General features: G+C 44.8%; 1 protein-coding gene across 1 annotated transcript in view; it reads right to left on the bottom strand.

Annotated features, from left to right (window-relative positions):
• BRINP1 (BMP/retinoic acid inducible neural specific 1) overlaps nucleotides 1–25,595 on the bottom strand; it is an 86,410-nt gene that overhangs the window by 30,258 nt on the left and 30,557 nt on the right. The window lies entirely within an intron of this gene.

The following is a 25,595-nucleotide window of genomic DNA, read 5'->3' as shown; positions in this document are numbered from 1 at the left end:
AACAGTGCAGCTAAAACATGCAGCTGTTCTAGGAGGGCTTTATTGATATATCAACACCCAAACCCAAGGAATGTCTCCAGAGGGTGGAGGCAGGTAGGGCAAAGAGTTACAGTCAGGGCCCTGTAGTGGAAAGCAATGGCAGTATGGCTGGGAGAAGACTGAAGGAGAAAATGACAATTAGGTAAATAAATTTTTCAAGGGAAAAATAAGTTGTGGTATTTTTTATTTTACTTTAATTAGTTAATTAAATTATTTATTTATTTTTATATCAGGTCCAAAATAATCTCTTGACACCTCTACCAAGAGGCAAAAGAAGGAGTTTAAAAGAATTCGTTGTCCTATCTTCAACCTTGCCTGCTACCAAGGAACAATTTCAGTCCCTGTTCATGTAGCAGAAAACTCCTTAGCAGCATCCACATCTAACACATCATACTGAAGGAGAGTATTTTTTTCCACTGGGTTCTTTTGCATACAGTCCCTCCCCAGAGCTTTCTGCTCCTAGGGCATTTCATCGAGGTGAAAGCCCAGTTCTATTATCCTCCCCAAATGTCTAGATGTGTGGCTTTCAGAGCTGATGAGAAAAGCTGAGCAAATATGTTAAGATGAATAATTTATGCAACTAACTTAGATATTTATCTTCTACTCATAGAATATCTATGAGCCAGTTGCAATTCCCTCTAATTTATGCATTATTTGAATTTACTTAGTGACATTCTTTAAGCTGATTTTTATTTTTATTTTTTTTTTTTAGGTTATAGCATAGTATTTGGAGTATTTGGCTGTTTTCTCTGCTTGTGTATTGCTGCTTGGTTGGGACTGGTCAAGCAGATGACATAGCATTATTTAGCTTCCTCATTAATGACCACAAGTACCTGACTACACTTTAAAGTTGGCTTGTTCAGTACCAGCATATTTTATATTCAAAGCAACCCTCTGAATACCAGCAATCTTCAGTGCAAGCTATAGAGCTCTGTGCTGTAGGATGCACCCGAGGACAAGATTATGGTACAACTTTGGAAAACAGACTTGACATTAATGAATATGACCAGTGAAATAGCTTAGAATTATTGAAGTGGCTAAAAAATAAGAAATAAAAAGAGTTTTGCAGGAAACTGTACACCTCCAGCCTTAGGGGATGAACCAACCTGTAACTCCTAAAATCTGTGAAAAAAACACCTTCAAGAACAGGTTTTCTTATTAACTTTCAATGTCAGACTTAATTGCATTTTCTGCAGAAGCAGCTGTTATTGGCCAAAACAGAATCCATGGCACCAGGCTAGGTAAGCACACTCTTGCCTTCTTGTCACCACTGGATCCTTAAATCCAGGAATCCCTGGAGGATCCATCCAGGCCTTGGATTTATGGATGATGTGTACAAAGGGGCACTGAAATTTTACCTCCCAGAAACCCTTCTCAGATGCCATTTCACTGATCATTGCTTCTTAGAAGCCTCAGCGTCACCACTGTCTTAATGCCACTGCCTGGCAAGAACAGGTGAGGCCTCCCCAGGTCTCAAGGCAATTTATAAAAGAGAAAATAAATAAATAAATAAATAAATAAATAAATAAACCTTCTTGTTTGCTGGTTTTCTAGGTGAAGGAGTCACAAAGAGCTGACCAGGATTATGATGGCACCTCCCGATACGGTTGGGTTTAATACAGAGCCTTGTGACCTTCGGGGAAAATCCCTGGCATGCACCTGAACTTCTGCCGGGGTGGGGTTGGGGGGAGTGGAAAGCTTTTACGGGCTTCACAGAGGAGATAAACCTCTTAACAAGAAGGAGGAAGAATCTCTATCCCTGATGCAGAGACGGGATAAGGAGAAACTATGACCTAACGTCTGAGTAGTGGAGGAGAGGCACTTGTTTATGCTCTAATGTCTCGCCAGCGTAGACAGACCATGCTAATGGGGAGCGTACACAGGAAAATGCCTGCCAGGTCAGCAAGGGGAGTCTGCTCTCTAATATCTGGTGAAAGCACTGAAGAGTCTGCTCTTTTAATGGCTGCAAGGGGTAGGAAGTGTCTTGCTGCTAATGCCTAAAGGAGAAGAGAGGAAATAGAGGGATGAAGTACATGCATTAGCTTCAGGGAGACAAATATGCATATTTCAGTCCTTCCTCCTTGTCACACGTTTTCCTTGTATATGGCTATGTCTGAGAAAATATTTGCCCCTTCAGAGTTTGCGTTAATGAGCTAGCCATCAAGGCCATGCATGTCAGACAGAGGGAGTCACTAAGGATGCCTCCACACTCATTAGCACTATGACCCCTCCAGGGACACAACAAAAAAAAGGGGAAAAATGTTGAAGACAGAAGAAAAGTCAAAAGCCTGGAATGGGTACATCATACAGACCCATGCAGCAAGGCTAGGAGAATCCAAGGGCATGAGCATCTTTACCCTGGGAGAGAAGTCTGAAAGAGAGAGGCAGTCGGAGCAAATTAAATTCCCCATCTTCAAACAGCGAAGGTGACCAAAGGATGTAAGTGAAGAAACAAGTTCAGTACAGACCTCGGGGATCGCTGCTTCAAACCAAAATGAAATTAAATGTATTAAACAATGAATGAGACAGAGTCTGTTTGGGAAAAGAAAAAAAAAATAAAAAGAAAGAAAAATACAGAGCAGAAAGACACTGAACAAAGTCTATAACTATCGCACTAAGTAGAACATCCCAACCCCTCCTGCTCCTGGGATGCTGCCTGTGTTAAGTGCAGGGCTGACAGGGCAGTTAGTGCATCCCACTCAGTGCACACTCAGCAGACTGGCCCAGCCCCACCACTCTGTGGGAAGTGGGCAAGGAGATGGCCCCAGCCCCTTTCTTCTCCAAGGTTCTCCATCTTTTTTATAGATCACAGCTCAAAAGCCATCAGCTGCTCCCATAGGTGATGAGCAGACAAAGCCTTTCCAAACAGGGCAGCACTCTTGTCAGTAATAGCAAGGTATAAACATTACTTCATGTCCTCTGCCTGCCCTATTGCACATGTTATTGACTTGGTGATGTCTGTAGGATGCCAGGCCAGAGACAGGGAGCTCCTGGAGACTTCTTGTTCTCTTGGGTTTTGGTATATGTCTGCCTACACATGTGTCTGTCCCTTATTTTAATCCAAGCACCTCCAGTCATTAAGACTAACATTTTGGGGTGCCCCTATGTTGAAGAGAAGTATTATTAGTTGTTAGCATAAGTGTGAACTAGAATACAGACAGGTTTGAGACCTTGCCAAGATAACACATAAGCTTTTTGTTAGCATCAGGAACAGAGCCCAAAGTCCTCTAGAATCCTCCTGGATGCTCCAACAACAAAGCTGGGAATTTTGTTTGTTTGCTTTGATTTGTTTTTCCTTTTCTCAGTCTAATTGTCCCAGTCAGGGGCTGCACAAAGTAGTAGTTATCTTCAGTGCTCAGGGTGACAGCTCTTCCAGGTTGCTGTGAGCCCTTGACTCTGCAAACAATGCCATGGGGACAGGATGTGAGCACGACCACAGCACTATAATGCTTATCTTTTACTGCCAGATCTGGCTTAATGTGAGTCTGTACTGGCTATCTGTGGTCATGGTGGGCTTGGTGATGTTTTATTTCCAGTCTGTGCCCTCAAAATGCCAGACAGCCCCAGGCTGAGCACTGCAATATTCTTTGAGCAGTTTTCTCTGCAGCCTGGCCCCTCCTCTATCTAGGCCAGCATGAAGAAGTCAGCCTTCAAAGCTGAGCTTTTCAAAGGACCACAAGAATTAGTTTCCTGTGAGGGTTTGGCACTCATCCCCCCTAATCTATTTAAGAAAAGTCCACTCCATAGATTCAAACTAGTTCCAAATTAGACAGAGGATGAAGCTCTGCCATAAAAAGAGAGAGAGAGAAATAAAAATCTAATTCTAGAGAAGCATGAAAAAGAAATCACTTAAGCTGAAAATCTGACAGCATTTTGCATAACAACCAAGCAAACAGGCAGGCTAAGACATGACAGCTGGCAGGTAAATAAGATAAATAAATTGACTATTGATTTATCGATTAATGCTGTGCTTTCCATACCAGTTTTATTCCTTTAGGATCAATCACCTGGATACAACCAAACCCAAGGGAAAGACTGTCACTGTCTGGGTCACTCAAAATAATCATATAGCAGAAATACAATAATGCTTTTCAGCTACTAACACCTTCACTGATCTCCTCAGGACAGTGGAAGAATCTTCTGCTGCTTTTTCCTTGGTGTATATTTTGGCCATATGTTCAGTCTTGGATAAGGTGTCTGAAACCTCAACAACTCCCCCTATTTTAGGTGATCATTTCAGCCTGTTATATTTTCTTGTTACAAAGATTTGCCTTTTGTCTCTCTGATATTAAAAAAAAATAAATAAAAAAATAAGAACGTTCCAGGGCTGAATGATACGAAGTTTGCAAGAAACAATAAGAAAGAAAATGACTTCAAAGTTAAGTGGATTTCATGTGACCTTGAAAGTATCTGGGTAAACAGATTGTTCCAGCACTGAATTAAAAACCAATCAGACAAGCATGACTCTGAGTCCTGTGTTCTCTGTTAGGATATGACTACACTTGGGTCTCTTAGGAGGCAGCAAGTAATTGTTGGGTGCTGGCAAGATTGATTTGTTTAAAAGAAGATGAAACTGGAATAAATGTATTACTAGAGAGTCAAAGCAGTGTTTCAGCATAGGTAAATACAAGTTAAAAGATGGGACATTAAATTTGGTCATAATTAATTTTGCTCACTATTAAATTTTGTTGTATCCAAGATGTGGCTGTGATTCCTAGCTCTGACTTAATATCCAAATGTAGCTCACATTGTAATCAGAAAATCACAAGCAAACAGTAGAATAGGTCACTACCCCTTCTGCTGAATGAAGTTGCTTCCAAATTAGATGTTTCTGCACCCTCAGCTAACACATAGTAACCCCTAAATGTCTTCAGCACAGAGTAAACTCACCAGTTACCTTCATCTGTCATCTATTGATCATTTCCATATTTCACCTGACTCAGCTGGTTTAATTCCCTCTCATCGCACCCACCAGGTTCCAGCACAAACTGCCTGTGGGGTGTTTATCCCAGTCAACTTTCCCCACAATATCCTTTGTGCAGGTTTCATTGCAAGCAGCACACACCTCGGGCGTTAGAGATGCCCTTTCCAACACCAGCCTGCTTAAGCCTTCTCCACCCTGGAGACTCACTTGTAAGTAGTTCCCATTACTGTTAACACCATTTCAGCTGTTTTCAGCATTGGGCTGACGGCGCTTTTTTTGAGCCACTACAATTTACGTAGCTGTTGATACTGACTGCTAGAAGCCGGAGTGACATCTTCACAAGAGCTTCCAGCGTTGTTAGCACGGCTGCAGCTTAACAAACATTAGCAACAATAGGAAGTGTTCTGTTCTGTTGCTGTTTTCCTCCTAAAAACTTGCCTAAACCAGACATGGTTTATTAAGCTACTGAGGAAGCTACTCTAATAGGCTGCCAGGTCCTGTGCTCCAAGCACTGAAACGGACAGTGTAGAGACACCCATTCCTTCACTGTGAATTATGATAAAAATCGCAAGAAATGCAGCCAGAGCAATTCTCCAGTAAAATATCGGAGGTAGCCTAGAGAAACTTGTCTACAAAACAGGCATTTTGAGTTCTACAGTTATGACTACAACAACACTGATAATATTTTTTTCATAGCATATTCTCCTGGATTTATGTTTCTCTGGTATGACCCAGAATTCAGGAGAAAGCAGATCCTGGGAAGTCAAGAAGCTGTCACAAACATGCTGTCAAAGACCAGCAGTTTGAAGCAGCAGATGGAAACATCTGAGTCATTGATGGCGTTTTGTATGGTCTTGAGGAAAGCTAGGATAATAAGTACAATTTTAGCTTTTCCACACTTCCCTTCTTATTTTTGTGTGTTCCTTTGCTCAACACATCATTCAGTCAGACACAACAGGTTGGAAGAAAGCTAAGACATAGGATGGTGAGAGACTTAACTAAGTCTGTACAGCAGCATGTAACAGAAACAGGAATAGACCCCAAATTGTACTTTCATGTAAGAAAATAATAATAACAATTAATAGATAATTCTTCATGTTGAAGGACTCTAGTAGGTCAGAGGACTGAACTCTTCATGAAGTCCTGGTTAATACTTTAAAATATTTAGACCTATTACTTATAGAAAACAAGTTTCAGATGGATGTGAGGCAGACAGATTCTAGTTTATAGAACAGATAGTTTATCCCCCAGGGGAATACAGGTCTACACCATGCCATGGAGAGCACTATCTACCCCTTTTAGCCTCTCATCAAGCCAGGGATGCCCTGCCCCAAAATTCACCATTTAGACTGGGTCACCATTGCCTGCCAATGTTCTTAGGAACGTAGCAGTATGAATCAAAGGCTGTAGCAAGAACATAGTCTGGAGGAATTCAATTCATTAAATTGCTCTTGCTTCGTTTCCTGAAGACATTGGTGTTTGGACTACTGGAGCTTTTTTCCCTAATTTTAGCTATAGCAAGCCGGTAATCTTGACACCACAGCCCCAAGCTTTGTTCTTTACTTGTCCTGGTTCATAGTAAACTCGGATAAAAAAAGAGTGATGTATGTGTACTTGAACTTTAATTTCTCACATAACAGTCTTGGGTACCTGACTACTGCACTACTGGCTACTTAAGTACAACATTTGTCAGCACTGGGAAAGCAAGTATCAGAAATTTAGCCTTGATTGCCCTTTTCCTCAAAAAGCACAAAATTTTCCCCAACACAGCGTGCAACCATGTTTCAAAATTTGAGCTGTTGTTAGAAAATGGAGCCATCACCCCCCTCCGGTCAGTTGTGCTGACTTTCTTGGCAAAGGTTCAAATTCAGGAGGAAAAAAATTGCTGTTTCAATACCAAGCCCCTCCTGCCTCCTACACCCAGCTGTGCCCCTGCGGTCATCCTGGCAGAGCCATCTGGGCACCATGACCGTGCCCGTGGGCTAAGCAAGAGCAGTACCCATGCAGGCGGCAATGGCAAAACCATCCCCTCTTGCCCACCCCCTCAGCCCTGAGTCATCCTCAGCTGATGATGGCACTGCCAACCATGTGCCGTGGGTGCTGGTGGGCGACTTGGATGGTTAAAGACAGCCAGCTGGTGAAGCCACCTGCTTACATCAGGGACCCTGTGATGCAGGATGATTGAGGGGTTTTGTCCAGGTCAAGTGAAGTGAAGAAGCTCCATATACCTTTCTCTTTTGGGGAATATCCTTGGGTATCCTTGGGTCTCCTTGGGCTGTGTGTAGAGAGCTTGTAGGGAAATCATGACTTGCAGAGATGCAATAGGGTGGAGGGACTGCTCACTGCCTGCACTCAAAGTCATACCCAGATCCAGCACATGGTCACCAGTCAGAATAACTCAGGAGACGTGAGCAGCCAATGGCTGGCATAGAATCACAAACTCATGGAATCATTAAAGTTGGAAAGGACCTCCAAGATTATCTTGTCCAACTGTCCCCAAACACCACCATCACCCACTAAACCCTGTCCCTTAGCACCACGTCCAACCTTTTCTTAAGCACCCCAGGAACAGTGACTCCACCACCTCCCTGGGCAACCCATCCCAATGCCTGACCACTCTTTCTGAGCATTCCTCATCACCCCTACCATTGCAAGGCATCTTGCAGAAAACACTTCTGAGTATGTGGGGTATGAGTACAAGTGAATAAATTATGTTCTGTCCTTGTAAAATAGAACCACCTTCCTCTCCTTCATTGATCCTTAATGCTTTATTCCGATAGTAACATAATAGTATTTCCTCTTACTTGGCTTAGGAGAAAATAGTGGTTCCTCCTCACAGTTCTTCAGGACACCCATTTCTGGTCCTTCACCCCAAGCTCTGCAGCTCAATATCCCTTTGGTTTCCAAGCTGTGCTGTTACACCCAGGCTGATTGCCAAAGCTTCCAGTTTTAACAGTGATATCCAGCAAGGCAGGATATATACAGTGGCTATATGCAGAGACTATCCCTTCTCAGCATAGAATCCAGGTGGTAACTGGGCCTGAAATTACTAGCAAAGGGCATAAGGTGAGAGGTAAAGGGCTGAAAAATTAGTCTGCAGAGACCAGCTGGAGCAAAATTCAAACCATCCATAGTCAAAGATGTTTGTGTTTGTTTGTGTTTTGTTCAAGATTACAAAAAGAAAAGAAAAAAAAGCCAACAAAAAAACCCAGCTTGTCCCAAAAAGCCTGTGACATTTCAGAATTACAGTAAAATTGAAGAAATTTTCTCTAGGAAAAAGGTGACCCATTTCCTCAGACTACATCCCTCTTTAGCAAAAATACTGAGCACAAGCAGTGAGAAAGCCTTGAACATTCCCTGGTTGCTCCAAAACCTCATTTCAACAAAAATCAGTTTTGATGTATTTAATTTTCATTCCTAGTCATGCCATTTCAAACCCAGACATGTTTTGATGGAGGAAATAAAAAGACCACAATAAAATAAAAATTCACAAACTCTTGAAGAAAGGCAATCGCAATCTTTTTGCATGCTGCAAAGTGGCCTGCAATAAAAAGACAACTGTGCCTTTTGTGCAACATTTCATAAAAGAAAAGCTTTATTTTTTTGTCATGTTCTATCCAGGGAACAGGAAGGAGTGAATGCAAATACCTTTGTTTTCTGGGATCTCTTTGTGATGCTCTGAAGAACTTGGTTATTCAGGCATGTGCTTAGCAATTTCCCAATCTCCAGTCGTGTTTTCTTTAACTGTTACCTATGACTTTGACACATGGATCTTAAAGCATTTTAAACAAATGTGTCACCGTAGACAGAGAAACCAAGAGAGAGAAAGCTTTTCCAAGGAAGAGATCTAGCATGCAACACGATCATGAACAAAATTATCCCAGATCTGGAGCCAGACTAAGCATTTCCCCAGCAAGAACTAAAGTAGATAGGGGGGTCGTGGTCAAACTTGTGTCCCAGGCACCTGTCCATTTTGCTGATGCCATGAACCAGTCCCCTACAGGGCCCTTTCTACCTGCTCAGCTCACTTCAGCAGTTTGCTTCTTGCATCGAACTCCACAGGGCTGAGGGCAGTGGTAGCAACACAGAAATGCAGAACAGAAGCAGGTCAGGGAGTAAATGTCTTTAGAAAACACCACTGCACATAGATTCCTAAATCCCAGCCCTTTGGGGAGGACTCAAGAGCTATGTACAAGCAGCGGAAATGTATGATGTCCTGCCAAGAGGAAGGTGTTGGACTTATTTATAGTAACGGTGAGGGATCAAATGCGCACCCGTGACATTCATCTTCTGCATGGTAACAGGACTCCGACAGTTACGAAATCAATCTAATGAAATGCAAACCACTTCCTTTGGGAAGGTTGTGTTGATTGCCGGGTCTGTTGTGTTCAAATCAGCAAAGAAGAACGTGCAGGATGGTCTGGGAAAGGAGGCTGTAGATCTCTAAGGCCTCTAGCTAATCCATACCACTTCAAGTTGTGGCTGTCTCAATTCCTCTCTTTTTACGACTCTATCATAGCCATAAGATACAGGAGGCTGGTTTAGTGTAAAAAGGAGCACCGGAGTGTTTCCTTAGCCAACTGAGCCTCAGGCATCCCCAAAATAGCTAAAAGAGGATGTTCCACCCATTCTGTAGGTATAAAAACTGTGAGGATGGAGGGAGTTCATTGGAAGGGCAAGAATGCAAACTGCTGGCTGCCCTGCAACATGCACCAAGCTGTGTAAGTGCCTACCTGCACAAATCACTTAATTCAGCTGCTAAGTTGCGTGCGTGCTAAGGTCCAGATGTGAAATTCAGGTCCTGGGGAACAAAGGAACAAAATTTCCTTGGCTTCAGTGCAGCCAGCAGCCAGCCCTGCGTGCAAAAGCAGTCTGAAGGTCCAGCAGGGCTCTGCACTGAAAGCAGAGCTGCTCTGCGGCATCTGAATTTGGGATCTGGGGTTTGGGGTTTGGGGTAGAAGGTAGGAGCCAAGCCAAGCTGCTAAGGAAAGTTCCTGAATATGAGGCTGTCCTCTGTAAGGCAGCCATTCAAGTTATATAAGGAGGAAACAGAAGTCAGTTGTGTGCGGGAGTTTTCTGGTTTTGTTCTGTTTTGTTTTGTTCAGGTTAGTAGGGAGTGAAATAGAGGGTAAAGGGGTTGTTCTTCAGTGAAGCCTCTTATGCTTCAGGTTTTCATTTTGGCTTGGCAGGTCTTTGCTTTGTGTCTTCAGCATGGCTCAGGGATCCTTTGCTGAGTCTGGGTGGGAGTTTCCATGAGGTCAGTTTTTTCTTTCTTTCCCACACCTTTCACTTTCATGGCAGGCTTTTTTGGCAAAGCTAACATCAGGATCTCTCTAAGACAAGGCACTGGAAGCCAAGTCTGGGAAGATCAGATGCTGCAGGAAAGCTAAGGAGAAAACCTCTCCTCATGACTACTTCAGGGGGTGAGGACTGAGTGAAGAAAAAGCAGCAGCTCCTAGCCTGCCTGTCAGCTAAAGCCATACCTGCGGCTGAATAAGGGATTCTGTGTTATCACACCCCTGAGCTCAAAACCTAGACTCAAACCTAGAATGCTTAAAGAAGAGGGGGGGGAAGCTGATAGGAATCCCCTCCTCCCCCCTCCAGTATTACAAATAACGGAATAAAGAAAATAAAATCTGTGGGATCTGGCAGGGAACGGGTCCCAAGTGTTTCCTGCTGTCAGCTGGAAACATCCCAATGCCTGAGCAAGTGCCAGGAAGATGGGGGATAGGTCAAACACCATCTCCTTGCCGTGGGCTTGGGTTAAACTTCAACTCGCTCAGGGCAGCGGCTGTCACAAGCCTTTTTGGAGGGAGAGAGGCATCCTAAATCTGCCTCCAGTGGAAGGAAGCAGATAAAGGGCCCTGAGCAAGAGCATCACCCAGAGGCCTCCACACTAAATGCGTGTTTATCTCGCCCAAACGTTGGCTCTGCAGCAGACCTGTTTGTGCTGTTACTCAGCAAGCCCAGCTGCTGGCGCATTTACTGATCTCCAGATAGAAGGAGCAGAAGTATTTTTTTTCCAACCATGATACCAGGTTGGAAACATCCACTGAGTCCCAGCAGGAGATGTACTGGGTACACCACCTCTCGGACCTCATCCCTGCCTGCCCAGCTCCTTGCCCCACTTATCCCCATGCCTGGAGGGGCAGGTGGAGGCTGTATTTAGAGCTCCAATCTTCCTGGGCAATGAACCATTATAAACCGTGCGCTCATCAGCGGCACTGAGTTTCTCTGACTGATTGTTTTCTGATGCTGTTTGGCATTTTATCCCAGCTGCATAGAAAACTTATTACAAAACCATGTTTGTGTTACTTAGCTGATATCTGTGGCTCACTGCAGCAGCAGGGTGCAGCGAGATGGAGGGGCACGGCTGATGAAGACCCACCAAGGTGACAGGGGCCAAGCTGCAGGCCAGGCACGGTGTTTGTGGAGATGAAAGCAGGAGCCCCTTGAGCAGCCCCAGGTTATCCTAAGGGTAGTTTAGCTGTTGTGAATTTGACTAGATCCACAGGCCACAAATAAATGTTCTAAATGCAGATCAGTTTTACATTAGATGACTGCAAGAGTCCCTGCAGTTAGTTTTTCCCCTGCACAGCCCCAGGCTAGAGCCTGCCACCCACTCACACCTGTATCAAGTCCAATAGCCTGTGGTAGAACTAAAGAGAATTATTATTTAGGTTTTTCTACACTACTCGGGCTCTGGGAGCAGCCAAAGGCTGGGAGATGCAGTCTACAAAGAGACTGTCCATATAGTCCTACAGATTTAGGATGGGAATTCTTCAAACTGCAAATTGTTGTGCCCTGCAGAGCAGGAGGTGGGATGCTGGGACCTCAGAGGGTCCTTTTTGTCCTGTGTTTCTCAGGTTCTGATAGCAGGATGCTAAAGTGCCCCTGTCCTTCCACATGAGGCAGAAAAATGATGTTCTGTGAGATGACAGCAGAGGAGACACCGAGTTAGTATGCCACAGAAATGGAGACAACCATTTTCCAGCCAGCCTTCTGTCATCCTCCTGCCTGCATCTCCTGAAGGCCTCCAGCAATGCACAGAGCGGTGTGCCCGGGGTCTGGCTGGTGACATTCAGTCTTCCTTGGGCACTGATGTTTTGCCAGCTGTTTGGCACAAACACTCCCGAAAAAGCAAAGGTTCCCAAGTGAAAAACTCAAGTAGGAAAAAAGAGAAAGTACCAGCTCTGCAGAAACCACTAGATGTGCTCCATTGGAAAGGGGGACATGTTGCAGCCTCCTCCTCTCCAGAATTGTTTCTGGTCCCTAAATCGTGCATTTCAGGATGGTGCTCCTCCACTTCCCCCATCCCTGGGCACAGGCAGAGCTGCTGGCTTCTCCCACCTCCTCTCAGTCCCCGTCTCAGCGCAGGCGATCCCCCCTCGCTCACACGTCGGCGATGTGCTGGTGTGAGAGGCCTGACGTCAGTGGGGCTGGCCATCTGGAGCAGCCTCCGTGCATCTCCCTGCCTCATTTACTCTTAGTTCCCTTTCAGTCCCATCTGAGATCATTTCTCTTTTCTCTCCTCCCTTGCCTGTGACTCTCTTATTTTCTTATTCATTTTCTCTCTGCTGCTATTTATGATTTATTCTCTGTAACTGTCCTATTTAATGCTGCAGAAGGGTTGGGGACATGGTTTCTGTGGAAGACGTTGTAGAAAACAGTAGGGTCCTTTCATTAACTGATCACAGTGGGGCTGACAAAACACTTTCTGGCGTTGTGAGAGATGGAAATCGCACAACAGCATCCTGGATTTTTACTTTGCTGCCCCAAAGTTGGGAGCACAGTATGAGAAGGCCGTGATTCCTTGGAGAAACTGCAGGGAGATGCTTAGGAGCACTTCTGGACAAAACAAGCAGCCTTCGGGTTCAGACTGGGGGCTTCTCTCCTTGTGGTGACCTTTGGACATTACCTTACTCCAAAAAGACAAAATGTCCTCTCCAGAAGGAGAAGCCTGGGACATTGCACGTGCCATCTCTGTCTGCCCATATGGTCTTCATCCAGGGTAGAGCATGTTTTGAGGAGCTCATGGGCCCCACCGCCTCACCACTTCTACAAACCCCAGGATCTGCAGGAGTCAGACGGCTCCCAGCAAAACACGATGAGTCTGTGAGGCTTCTTCCTACACCGGGACTTTTTATCATGCGAACGCCACGCTGCAGCTGGTTCTAGGAAGGCCTCTGCCCACACACTAAATAAATTCTGGTGCGGTGCACTGCTTCTCTATGGAAACCGTACCCTGCATTTCTCTCTATAGGATTTTTCTCATTTCAGGCTCCATAATAAATTAACGAGAAGATGTTTTCTTCACACCAACTATAGGAGAGACTCTTTTCTGTACTCGATTAATCTTTAGTGATCTATATTAAATATTTATCTGAAGAAACGAGGCCTGTATTGCTGCAACATTTTCTATTATGAGACTTTTTCATATCAAAAGATATTTTCCTGGTGCTGACTCGTATATACACAGTCAGAATTTCCGATGGAAGGGCACCCTTTTTTTTTTTTTTTTCTTTCTCTCCCAGTGACCTTTTCCCTTCATAACAAGCTGCTGATATGTTAGAATTTACTGGGTTATAAACATTTTTTATCGAGTAGGAGGAAGCTGGGTGATTTGGCATCAGCTTCCCTAATAAAACCCAAGGGAGAGGCTGTGATGTTTGACACCAATAAAGGCATGGAAGAAGCTGCAGCCCTCTGGGATGCTGGTCACGAATGCCAAGAGGAGCCACTGAGTGTCGGTCACGTAGCTCCACTCTGCTGAGGCACTGCTGGAAGGGGGCCAGCTCGCTGGCATGGGTGAGGGAGCTGGGAGGGACATGGTAAAGGGCTCCTCTGTTCCTTCCCAGCAGCACAAAAACTGTGTGATCTGGCACAGGGAGCAAGGCATGGGGATTCCTAAACCCTCTTTTCCTGCAGCTGGGAGGTGGGAAAACACTAAAGAGTGGAGATATCTAAGAAGAAATGAGGATCTTGGTGTTGGGTTCAAGCAGTGGTCCTACAAGAATGTGGAGAACCCAGATCAAGTTTTGATCTTGAATTAGGGGCTGAATTTTTCATCCCGAAGACAGACCTGCCCTTGGCTACAGATAAACAGAATTATAATTATTCATATTGATATAGTGTCAAAAGGAAACCCAGCCACGAGACTCTGCTTGTGGTGCCAGGTGCTCAACAGTAATGCAACAAAAAGATTCTCCGGGTTCTCCAAGAGCTCACAACCTAATTTGTCTCTGCCTCCCAAGGGAGCCATGATTTAAACTGGTCAATAACTAACTCATTCCACAAAAGCCTGAATAAATCATCTGATGACTAGATATACACACATTATAAATGTTTAGCTCTGATAATATATGACTGAGCTGCTATTTTGACAAATAGCTAGTGAATAATATATTTGATGAACTGCATAATATTTTACTAATGATTAATTTATTCATTTGAAACAAACAAACAAAACCCAGTCTTTTCCTCTGTTATCAAAGAGAACCCTAAGTAATGGCTGCAAAGAGCTTTGAGATCCCTGGATGATCTGTGTCTGCTATTACACCCTTTATCATAATGTATTTCTAGTTTGTTTGTTTTGTTTTTTTTTTATTACCAGGGATAATAAATCCATAGCTTATATTATGGACGGCCTTGTTTAAGGTAGTGACATCCTGGTCAGAAGCTCCTGATTTTATAATTCCCAATAAAATCTACAGGAATTGGCACTTAGACAGTTAAGTGCCATTTAAAAAAAGTGTTTAAATGCCTTTCAAAGTCTGGGCCAAGCTTCTCTGAGACTTCATCTGATTCTTCTGTCTGGGGATAGATGTGCTGTGGTGGGGCACAGCTTCAGGAGGGCTAGTTACTGCATGACAGCGGTCTGTAAGGTTTATTGAACATTGCCCTGGCTGTAGTTCTTCCTCTCCCTCACTCTTAATCCCATTCAGAAATATAATTTCTGTGAGTTCACAGAGAAGATAAAGGACCAAAGAGCAAGAGCACTTCCTCAGAGCTGCTCTGCAAAGGCGGACTGATTGATTACAGATTGGACGCTGCTCCAACTTCCCTTCCTAAATGAAAAATTGAGAGCTCTTTAAAATTGAATAAAATATGCTGTTCTAAGAAGGATTTCACTGGCACGAGCACAATAGGAGGTAGTAGTGAGTTGTTCGATATTTCTGTGTGCACTGGCTAATCCTTTACTACTCGGTCCCTGTGTGCTGTCCCCGTGGCACCTGATGGTAACTCATCTGTAACCGGTACGGACTCCAGCTCTGCGTCTCCAGACAAAGCTGAAATAGCTCTCGTTTGGGAGAGCTCCGACTGCAGTTGTGGCTGGAGCCATCCAGGAGATTATGCCTTTTTGCAGCTACTGCCGGGGCTGTGAGATCTGGCGTTGTTCCATGCTGGAAGGATCTGGAACAGCTTGCAATGTTTTCACTAGACAAAATTTTGTCAAAATAGCTCATTTCTTAGATCTCTCTCTTTTGCCGTAGTCACTAGTGACCTGAGTTTGGGACATCAAAAATGTGTTGAAGCCAATTCATCAGCCTTAAGCACTTCATTGCCAACAAAAGAAAACACGTTGGCAAAACCTTTCTTTGAGGAAAACATTTTCTACTCCCCAGAGACAATGTTGTTACACCTAAATCACAAAGACTGTGCCATCCTGCCTTTTGCCTTCCCCCATCCTTCTGGAAGCACCCAGCTCTCCTCCCTTTCAGTGTGCAATCCCTATCACTATGAGAAGTAATCCCACCCCAGTGGCACAAACACTTGCAAGACTCTGGCAGAGAGCTGAGCAGCTTCCACACCCAACAGCAGGCAGCAGCTGTGCTTACAGCAACTCTGCCTTTGATGCTGACCCACAGCCATGCAGGAGACAATCACCAGTGGAGCTGATATGCTCAAGTGGGGAGATAAAGCACGGTGTTTTTTTTTAAAATGTGGTGAAAATATCTCAGTCCCCAGGAGTGAAAACAATAAACTTGCTTTTATGCCTTTTCTGCAGAAGAAAAATCAGCCCAAATACAGTTGGCAATTATCCTGGAAGCTTATTATATAGAGTAGCATTCAGCCCCTTCCACACTCTTGATTACTCCTTTGTTATGTGCTAGAAGAGCGGGTAGGACTTTTTCTGTCCCCTAGTATTTCACAGGATGGTATCTTCAGATTTCCTTTAGTCCGCTACAGGGCCATGCAAGATGCTCCCAGTACCTCAGTAGCTTAGTGCACCTCAACCATCAATGCTCATGTCTGCACAGAGATGTGTGAGGCTCTGGGAACATCCACAAGCATGGGATGTGCTCTGCTACCTCCCTACCTCTTCAGTGGGCATGGGTAAATTTGTCTGGGGATAGCAAGCCCACCACTTAATGGTGATGGTGGCAATCCTTTCATCTTGTCATGGAAGCATCCCTGTCTTGGTATGTCTGTGTGAAAATACTCCAGGAATTAAGTGCCCCCGAGTGATGCATGCGCTTCACAGAAAAAATAGAGCAAATTGTTGCAACACCTGATTAATTAGGTTCATCTGAGATTATCACACGATTAACAAAACATCAATTCTGGTATTGCCAGCATTCACAAGTGTCTGTTCAAAGTACAATCTTGTGGTAGGGTGGAAGACTCTGGAATATATTTGCAACGCTATTGCTCTGTGACTTGTTTTCCCTACTTATGCAGCCTGACGAGATTTACCATTATGAATCACCCCACAAAACTACCTTCAAACTCAAATTTAATAACCTAAGTATTATGAAGATCAATATTATGGCTACTCTCATTCATATGATTAGTGCTAATATCATTCTGGGAAATATTCATGCTGCAGTAGTGACTAGAGACTGGGATTAAGAGGAGATCCTCAGCATCCATACAGAAGACAAGGCGCTGTTCTCTCCAGCTGTGTCCTGAAGTGCAGTACTCAATCTCCGAGTCTCCATGGGTTTGGATATTTTATGTAAGTTATCTAATAAGATAACAAACCAGCCTTACAATCCCTACAGCCATATTGCTAACTGTTTGAAAATCATGAGTCAGGCTCCAAAAAAGAATTAAGAGATTGGCTTTAAAATTCATGAGACTTTAAAATCTGATAAACTTCAGGGTTCCTTTTTTTTTTTTTATTTTTCTTCTTTTTTTTTTTTTTTTTTTTTTCTTTTTTCTTTTTGGCTTCTGCTTTCTGAGTATGTAGGAGTCATATTATCAAGTTTTCCTCAGCAATTATGAGGGCTGTAAACTTACTTTAAAAATTGAGTTGAGAGTCTTACATAATCACAGGACTCTAAAAGTGTGGGCTTTGAAGAGACGCTAAATAATCTTGAGATACAGCTTCACCATGTGACTCAGCACCACTCAGCTGCTGAATCAGAATGGCACAGATTTCAAATATCAAATACTTCCCTGAAACAGTCGGGAGTCTTTTTGGGCAGGAAGGGGAAAGTCTGAGACTTTCACAGTCTGCTTGTGTATTGCAGACAGGGGGAAGGCAGGGAAGAAAGGAGGTAAAGTGCAAGGAGAAAAACTTAGTCTGGTAGGGATTAATCATTGAGCTTTAACCAGAGATGAAGGTAGCAACCTTCTTTTCTTCTTATTTTCTTATTTTCTTATTCTTTTAATCATGCAACACACAGTTTGCCCTGTGTACCAAGCTCTCTCATTAGTGTTAGCCAGGCTGTACAGCTGCACTCCCCAGGGAAAGTCCCAGATATTTGGAGGGGAGTAAAAAGTACTGTTCTTTCTGTTTTTCAGCTCAAGAGCTGGAAGCTAACACTAAAATATTTAATGCTGAATATGCCATAGACAGCTTTTCCTTTGCTGAGAGGGAAAGAATCAGTGTGGAAGAAAGGAGAGCTAAAGCAAAATGAGGTCGGGAGGGACGTGCACAACAAAAACACCTTTGCCCTCCTGACACATAATGCTGGGTTTCACCTCGTCCTTCTTCCACCTCTGAGTAGCTGTGGGGAGGCAGTATCCACCCCTGGTCTGTGTTTGTGTTCTCATCCAGGCTGAATGGCAGGGAGCTGCCAGAAGCTACCAGCCCATGAATCCCGTTTTCAGCTTACAAAGGGATGCTTTTATTACAGAAATGACAAGATCTCTAGCCATGTCAGCACAGTCAGTATCAGGATGCTTGTCAGAGCTGTGACTAAGTCAAACAGGCCCCAGCTCCAAGTTATAGGGGAGCAGCTTTTCTCTGCCTTTTCATGGTGCTCATTCCTGGGAATGAAAAGTTGTTGCAGTATTGAGCACACTGGAGTCTCCAGTCCCTGGTGTGCTGGCTGAGAGCATAGCCATCAAATAAAGTTTTTCTTCAACGAACCTTCAACAAACCTTGCCAAAGGTGCATCCCTGTGAGATGGAGAGCATCTTGAGGCTCCTGCTCCTTAGCTTGTCTCTAAAATGTCTGCTTGCTCCCTGCTGAAACTGATGGCAGGAGAGAACACAGCAAAGGCAGCATTTGCTGGTTTTTGGGCCAGCAAGTGTAGAAGGGTGGCAGGCCGTAGGCGTAACAAACCATTCATCCCTAATAGCTGGGCTAAAGAGCTTTGAGAGGCAAAACATCACCTGCTGTAACCCTGGAACAGAGAATTTCCATCTTGCTGCTTAAAAAGTGCTGCTCCCCATCGGCACAGCAGAGCCTGCAGGAGCCCAGCGCAGTCAGCTGCCTCGTGCCACCGCTGGACAAGGGCTGTGCAGAAGCAGAGGTCGTGTTAGTGGGGGATTTGGCCCAGCCAGGCTGCATGAGAGCCATGTACAGCAACTGAGAGCACCCCACTGAAACTGTGACATAGCCCAGCTCTTGTGGAGACTCTCCTCTCTCGTTGCAAGCAGAAGCACAAGCCTGGATGGGAGTTTGATGCAGTGGCTTCCCCTCCTGGCTGCTTTCCCCTCTGCTGAGAGCTGGCTGTGCATTAAAGCAGATGTTGCTTGCACTCAGGTCATGTTTCCAAGCTTCCCTTCACAGTCATAAGGGCTGGAGATGCTTCCCTCCCTCCCCACACTCGTTCCTTAATTAAAGCTTAAATTCTGATGTCGTCACAGGACTGCAGGAGCAGGGCCCCAGGCAGGCACTTAGTGCTCGGCGCTGTCAGCAGGACTTTGATTTAGAAGCCCAGAAAATACTTGGGAGAATCCCATCTCCTCGCTGCACCCCAGCTAGGGTCAGAGCTGAGGGCTGGCCTCTGGGACAGGCTGGAGGCTTCACCTCAGGCAAAATGTGGGGATCATTGGGGTGGAAGCCTGCAAGGTGACACGGGTGGGAAATTGGGTCTGATCGCCCCAGGCATGGAGCTTCAGCCCTGCATGGCTTTGATTTCATGCTGATGATAGGAGAAAAACCTCACCCAAGGGGCTGGCCCAAGCCCTTCTTCCCTCCTGGTCCAGGTAAAGCTGATTCCTGGATTTCTTTTTGGGGGTGTCTTTGGGTTCTGTACCTGCATTTAATAGTTCAGCATGGGATGCCAGCCTGGATAGCTCTGACTGCCCCAGTGGGACGTGTCTTGTTCCATTTACAGAGGCTGGTGGGTGGCAATCAGCAAAAAAGAAAGGAAAAAGGAAAAAAAAAAAATACATACTTTCTGGAACCCAAGGGAAACATTAGAGGGATCCAGAAATAGAAAAACCCCTATAATAGGTACAGTCATGCCATCTCCCAGTGCTACTGGTGCCAGAACAAAATTATTCCGGGATGACTTTTTTTTTTTTTAATGTAACAGCTTCTCTGCTGATATAAGCATCTGCTTGACTTAAAAGCAGAATTGATAATCTGCTCACCAAAAAAAAAAAAAAAAAAAAAAAAAAAAAAAAAAAAAAAAAGTGAAGGCTTCTCCTTGGCTTGTTAGCCTTTAAAATATGCTCCCAACCCACTGGACTGTGGTCTGCTGGTCTGAAGAAATCAGAGAGGAGCACAGTGCTCTGGCAGCAAGCTTGGAGCAGCCTTGGGAGGTGAGCTGGGGAAAGCTCCCCTCTTCCTGCATAGGGGAACAAAGACCCCACCAAGGTATCCAAGGGGCTTCCTTCCAGCCCAGCAGAGTGCAGAGATCATGGGAAAGAGGCAGTGATTCAAAATATTTGTCTGAGCTTCTTCTGGGCTTTGTTGGGAGGATGGTTGGGATATTTCACTCTGGGCTTAGAAAGTGGATTCCTGTGCTTGGGTCTGCAGCTCTGCAGAGCTGTGCTAAAGCTCAGCTGATCCAATGAACGGTTTATCCAGGTCAGCAAGCAGGGCACCAGTTAGTGCTGTGCCTTGCTGGGCATGCAGCTCCTGTGCATGTTCTTTTGCAGAGGAACTGGCCTGTCCTAACCACAAGCACCCTGCCAGGACACAAACTTACCAACTAACACCGCTTCTGCAGCATTTCCTATGGCCTGGACGTGTGCTGCCAAGTGGAGATGAGGGGCTGCCTTTCCCCAAAGCTTGCCCAGCTGTTAGCAGCTCTGAGCCTATCAAAGCCTGGTGCCACTTATCCTTCCGCTTGCCCTCTATTCTCAAGAATATCAAAGAGAAGGAGAGGTGTGTCCTTCTGTCAACTCCTGCAGCTGCCAGGGCTGCTCGCGAGCCCTCGCCATCTGAATCCAAACGCAGCCAGCACAGCTGCTTCTCCAGCCCCGACGAGGGCCAAGCTCCTCGCCTGCTCAGCCCAGCAGCTCCCAGGGCTTAGCGCTGCACAGCTCAGCCCCAGCCATTCCCTGCCACCCCTCCTGCCTCTCCTCCTCTCATACGAAAAGCTTTCCATAGGCAGGGCGGCTTTACATGCAAGGAACGTAACGAGGCCGGGCCCTGAACTGCATGAAGAATGAAGGCAGCGGTTGAAGGAGAGGCTGTGTGGTGGGATGGGCTGCTTTCCACACAGATCTGAAGGGCTCGAGCTTGCCAAGAGGCTGCGTTAGAGCTGGTGAGACAGGAATGCAAATCGTGGCTCCCTTGTAAAGTTGCATAAACTTGTAGTAATGTCATTTTTAGATTAACATTTACATTGAGGACAACACTGGAAGGCTTCATTGTTTGCAAGCACTATGGAAATAGATTTAAATTTTTTTGGTTTACACACATTTATTTACAAGGCATTTACTGATTACAAACCAATGTACATCACTCGTTTACATGCATAATGTAAACTATGGAGATTTTGTATTTTTTTTGCCATGCAGTGCCGTACAGATTCCCATTGCTCATTCCACTCAGAGGCAAGAGCCTCCTTTCATCTCAGCTCCCTCTGTCCTTCAATTGTTGCCTTGCCTCCCCGAAAAGAGCCTTGCCTCTGACTGGAACACATAAAAGTTGATGTCCCCTTTAAACAGATAGCATAAAAACCTAATAGGAAAACCTTGTCAGCAGAACTTCAGCATGACTAGAAAAGCCAAAGCAAAAATTAAAAAGCCTAACAGTGCCTATCAGGTTGTACCAGCGCAGAGCATTGCCTTACTGCTGTTTGAGAAGAACCTTCACGGAGCTTTTTGGGATGCTTCAGGCATCCAAAAACAACTGGAACAGGACTGAAAGCTTGCCAGGATATGTGTGCCAGAGAGGAACAAGTACTACAGGCATGCTGGATGGTTTAGCTCAGTCAGTAGCACCTGGGTCTCAGCATCCATCTGGGTTTTGGACAAGCTTGAGTCTTCCCACAGCAAAGCTGCCACCCCACTGCCTGTCCTGGCTGTGTCTCCCATGCCCAGCGGTGCTGGTGGGACACACACACAAACATATATATATCTTAGCATCCTATATATAACATATTTTATCCTAGGATGCTAAAATCTGAACCCAAGAGATAGCAAATCTCAACCCTGGAAAACTATTAGATTTCAAAATCTAAGGAAAGCCAGATTTTTTATTTATTTGTTTGTTTTGGCTCCTTGATAGTTTCAAGGACATAAAAACTATTTGCAAATTCAACACAAATGGAATGAGTAGGTTTAGAAGCAACCGGCTGAACCAAATACACTCAAAATCAAAGTGTTTCCCTTTTGACACCTTTAAATAGCATTAGTTGGCTTTGTGTTTTGAGGTGAATTTTTATGCTATAAAAAGTGGGGAAAAAAAATATTGGTTTTCACTGGATTAAAAAAATGAAAACAAACAGCCAAGCTTAAACATACCACTGAGCCTAAAATGAAATGTTTTGATTTTTTCATTTTACTGAAAAGTTGAACAAACATCAGTTTCAGATCAACCCATTTTTAATGTTATTTTTCTTCTGTACAACCAGTGAACCACAAAATCAATTATTTGTGCAGCTCTGGTGACCAGTAGATTAAATTCAATGCAATAGCGAAACAGCAAAAAGAGTCAATGAGGAGTGGAGAGATGGGAGAAAAAAAAATGAACTGAAAAAAAATGGTGAAAGCAGCTGTAATAGAGCTTGTCTCTGCCCAAACTTAGCATGCAGCTTCACAAATACTTTAATACAACTCTAACCCATGTTGCTGCTGAAAGCAGTAGTCTCCTCTGTCTCCTTGCTGCCTCCAGCCATGCAGCCCTGTCCCTTTATTAGCAGCTGAGTAAACAATCAGTGAGGCTGGAAAAGTGATCTGGTGTAAATTAACTTTTTTTTTTTTTTTTTTTTCTCCTGCCAGCTTAGTTTTCTGCTGGATCAGTTCCTCAGTTGTGAAAATCACAGGTTTGAAAGAAACCTGCCTGCTCTGGTCAAGAAAGGCAAAACTTCTGTACCAGAAACAGGCATCAAAAGCTCATGTTCATTAGCCAGATTGTGCAAGTCCAGTGCCTGAAATAAGGAATGAATTCTCCCCTCACTTAGAAATAACAAAATCTCATAATGCATGCATCTGGACACCCAGGGCACGCAGCCTCACCAACCCTGCTGCTGTGCAGGGCCGGGACAGTGCTGCAATCACCACAACAGACTCCCCAGCAGGTAAATTGGTGACTTCTCCTTGCGTATTTATGTCACAGATAATCTGGCTCATTGTTTTAACTTGTGATGCTGTAAAACTTTGAACGTTTTGTGAGACAGTTTTGTTAGACCAAATTGTTTTTTTCCTTCCCCTCTTTTCTTTTTCTTTCTTCCAAAATCTAAGCAACAGAGAAGCACCTCACGTCATGGTAATTCTCTTCCTCTTTGCTGAGGGAATGACACATTTAGAGAGCACGTAGCTGCTCAGATTTGTGGGTTTTCTAGGACTAAATAAAAATCTCTAGTGTGGCCAGGCTGCCTTTAGTAGTGCAAATCTCTTTATGAGCTCCCAGTTTAGTGTCCACTCTGAATCAGAGAACCAGGGAAACCACAGATCTGTTGGTGAGACAGGACCCTGGGGGATCCCTCACCCAACCTCCCACTTGAAGCAGAACTATCACCAGCTCATAATCACCTCCAAGGGTGGAGAGCCCCCCACCTCTCCTGTCCCAGCGCAGCACCACCAGTAAAACAACATCCTGGGGATAAAAAATAAGTTTTCTTCTCCCTGGGCACCATCCCAAGCAATTTATGGCTCACTTGGTGCAGCCAGTTACTCACAATCTGTCCTGTCTCGGGAGCTGTATTTTCTTTTTATATATCCAGAGACCTTACTGTAAATGGGGTATATAAGTACTCGCTTTTGTCCTGTTTCTCTGTGGTTGGGGGAACAGGACAGGACTGGCTGGTCCATGGGCATGTACATCTTGCAGCATTTAATTATCTCCCCAGCAATGTGGAGGAAATTTAATTGTCTTCCCAGCAGTGTGATGTCATCTCCACTTCTAAGCTGAGGAAACTGAGGCACAAAAAAATGAGTTTGTTTCATGGCACCATGGCAAGAAAAAAGGGGTGACACAACAGCATAGCTCCAAGAAGTTGGCTGAAGCTATTAAATGCCGTGTGGTGGTAACAGGAAAGGTTTCTGGTCTGAGCATTGCCCTAGTCCCAAAGTCAAATCAAGCTGAGCTTCATCCATTTTCCAGCCCTTGTGCAGCATCTCGCACCCCAGGCTCTCATGACTAGGAACAACAACAGGGACAGTGATAATGAATATTCAGACATCCCACAAACCACTCACAGCATCTGCCATCCTATCTGCATTAGCATCTGAGTGCACAGATAATGATCAAAGCAACATTTTCCTGCCAGAGGCCCCCCTAAACCAGCCTTATTAGTGTGAATCGATGCTGATTAATGTGCCTCCTTAATGCAGTTGTACCTACCCCTACTGCCCATGATTCAGTATAAAACAGCCCCTACTTTGCTTGCCTTCCTCCCAATATCTCATGCACAATGCAAACTTTGACTGAGAGCACCCGTGAAATCAGTTTGGACCAAATCTTGCAAGAAAAAGTCCTAAAGTCTGCTAAAATGCAAAACACAGAAGGAGGGAATGAGTCTTTGGAGACTGTGACACGAGCTGCCTTTTTGTGCCAGGATGTTTCAGGCATCCTATGAAAAGATATCGGCAGCTACGCTGCTGTACAGCAGCTCTGCCCGCGCGGTGTATTAATAGCCTCACTACCCAAAACAGGCTCTTCCTTGCTGCTGACAGATATTTGAACTTCACCTGTAATGGAAGAAGGTTTGAATTTTTTATTCTGATGCTGCTTCTTTTTTAAAGTCGCCTGTGAAAATTAGAAAGTGCTGCGTGTTGCCTTACACTGCTGCGTAACATCGAGAGCAGCTTCCTCTTGGTGGGTTTTCAGTGTAAATGACACGCTCCTAATGTGCTGTGTCCACACTCCTGCACAGCAAGACACTGGGGAAATCACCACTAAACTGGCAACAGCGTTTTGATTAGGGACGGGTGAGGTCCTCTCGCCTGTTTTCACATCCACTCCAAAACCTCGGGTGCTGTGGCTGGGTCGAGATCTGCTGCTGTTGGTCTTGGGAGAAGAGCAGCGGTCAGGGCAAACCTCATCCAACAAAATTTCAGGTGCCAAAAGGAACTGACTGAGGGACAAACCAACCAATTAAAAAAAAAAAAAAAAATCTGGAAGAAAAGGAGCACGGAAAGAGGAAAGAGTGCAGAAATTCCCATGCTCTAAGTGGGCTGCTTTCCGGAGGAAAGGAGAGTCACTCCTACTGCAGGATACGTGCTGCCCTTGGGCCAGTGTAGTGCAAAGAGCAATTGAGAGACATCATTTGGGAGGAAAGAGGCTTCTATCCTGGAATTAAGCAGTTGACAAAATCCCAACAGCTTTACAGATTTCGAAGTCAATTTAAGGAGCCCGCAAAATGAGATTTTCTCCTCATGGCTTTCGGTAAAATGACAGGTTCTGGAGGGGGGGCTCCAAGTCCAGCCTTAGCTGCTGGGAACTCCGCTAATTCACCACAGCGAGGCTGATTTGGGCACTGCTTAAATAATGTGTGGGCCCAATTTTCAAGTGACTGGTCCTGCAAACAGGGACAAATATTAGAAGAAAATAACCCTCCAAGTCTGGCCAGTCCCATACCTAACGGCCCCATATGCTCTCCTGAAGGACCCGAGGGCTCCCCCTCTGCTCTGCTGGCTGCAGTGGGACCTAAAGCCAGTCCCAGAGCACTTCCACCATGATGTACGGCCAAGAGATGCCTCCCTATGTGGCCTTCGCTGTCTTTCCACCTCCCTCTGGACCCTGTGCCTAACCACTTCCACCAGGCTGTCTCACCTCCAAATATTTCTGTGAATAATGACTTTTCCAGCACTGCCTCTGCTTCTGACTGTTTGC

This window comes from Aythya fuligula, chromosome 19 (assembly GCF_009819795.1).
Source record: "Aythya fuligula isolate bAytFul2 chromosome 19, bAytFul2.pri, whole genome shotgun sequence".
Taxonomy (NCBI): domain Eukaryota; kingdom Metazoa; phylum Chordata; class Aves; order Anseriformes; family Anatidae; genus Aythya; species Aythya fuligula.
This window is presented reverse-complemented; position numbering and strand designations above follow the sequence as displayed.